Here is an 827-nt window from a genome sequence, read left to right as displayed (position 1 = left end):
GAATGAATCACAATCAGTATTCAACTTTAGAATTGCATAATTCCAAATAATAAAGAAGAATTTTAGTTAATTTACTAAATACTTATAATCTTACACTTAATTTTTGAAGATGTTTTAAAGATTTTAAATTTTGAGGAACTCAAAGATAATGAATTTGTTTGATTTCAGAAAGTCATGCAATAATCTCGGCAACTTTTTGACTCTTCTTGATTTAAATTTTGGTTTAACTTTTTCCACCCCGGGTGGGGTTAAAAACAAATTTTATCCTTCTAGATTTGTATTGATATGAATAGTATAGTATAAAAGAGTTCTCATTTTAAGACAGTTTGTTTTTTCTTCTTTTATTTTCTTTAACTATGAACTTGAATAACAATTGCTTTATTTATAGTTTTTGTCTTGTGGAATATCAATGTATCATCTATATTATATAAAACGCTAATACGTATGTATCAATAAAACCGATGGTATTTCTTTTCTCGCGTTGGCAAGAGTTTTCATTTTTAATTGATAAGCTTCGGCGCGCAAGAGCACGTAGTGAGCATTATATGGCTAATCTATTCGCGATCGCAACGCTCGAGTACGCCGTCTAGCGGGAGCCTGTAAATATCAGACATTAATTTATCACGTTTTCATTTAGTTCCATCAAAGTCATTGACATTGACAAAGTCGCCCTTTTTTAGCAGCAAATAAGAAACAAAATTTCCCTAAGGAAAAGGCCGAAGAACTTGAAAAAAATCTCCAGAATATTAGTAAATCTTTCAGGAACAGAACACGCCAAACATTTGAAGAAAAATTCCACAGTAATTTTTTATTTCTATTATCAACAA

Source organism: Parasteatoda tepidariorum, chromosome 3 (genome assembly GCF_043381705.1).
Source record: "Parasteatoda tepidariorum isolate YZ-2023 chromosome 3, CAS_Ptep_4.0, whole genome shotgun sequence".
In the NCBI taxonomy this organism is placed as follows: domain Eukaryota; kingdom Metazoa; phylum Arthropoda; class Arachnida; order Araneae; family Theridiidae; genus Parasteatoda; species Parasteatoda tepidariorum.
This window is presented reverse-complemented; position numbering follows the sequence as displayed.